The sequence below is a fragment of the Penaeus monodon genome, chromosome 5, assembly GCF_015228065.2.
Source record: "Penaeus monodon isolate SGIC_2016 chromosome 5, NSTDA_Pmon_1, whole genome shotgun sequence".
NCBI lineage: Eukaryota > Metazoa > Arthropoda > Malacostraca > Decapoda > Penaeidae > Penaeus > Penaeus monodon.
In genome coordinates, this window is record NC_051390.1 from 42,266,972 (window position 1) to 42,267,798 (window position 827).

Consider the following 827-nt stretch of genomic DNA (forward strand, 5'->3'; position numbering starts at 1 on the left):
CCCCAATCTCCCCCCTCCCACTTCCCTCCTTTTCCTACACTTGTTTTGCACCCCCACCCTCCTCTCACTCTTCTTACATCCCCCTTTTTTCTCTGAGTCCCTTCTTTCTTCTCCCTTCCCTATCACATGGTCTCTGATTTAAGTTACAGGAGAACCACTATATTATCTGACAGGTCCAGATGAAAACTCAGTGTCTGTTTAGTTTCTTTGTCGTAGGAACAGACACGAGGGCAGCTTCTACGGTCGAAGGCTACGCCCAGGGTAAGGGCAGGACGCTGACTGATCTCTCAAGCCATCATATTTTACTTGCCTAGGGCGAGGGAAACATCTGCTCCTTTCTCTTCTTCTTTTTCGTAGCTTTCTCCCTCTTCCTCTTTATCTCCCTCTTTCTTTCGCCTTCCCCTCCCTTTCTTCGCTCCCTCCTTGCCCCTTCCCCTCCCAACTTCCTCCTTAACCCCCCCCCCCCATCTCACACAAAAATCATCTTACATCATCGCCTTAAAATAATGATTGATGATGATGATTGATGATGAGATATGATGATGAAAAGGGGATGAGATGAGATGATGAGAGGGGAAAAATAAAAAAATGATGATGATATGTGATGATGATATAGGATGATGATGATGATGATGATGATGATAATGATGATATAATGTTTATATGAAAATGATAAAAATTTATTATTTTTTGTTTTATTTTTTTATCTTTATTGTTATTATCATTTATTTTTCTTTATTATTATAATTATTATTAAATTTATATTGTGTAGTAGAAGTAAAATGGTTAGGGTTAAAAGCAAGAAAAAGGGGCGGACATCAAAGGGT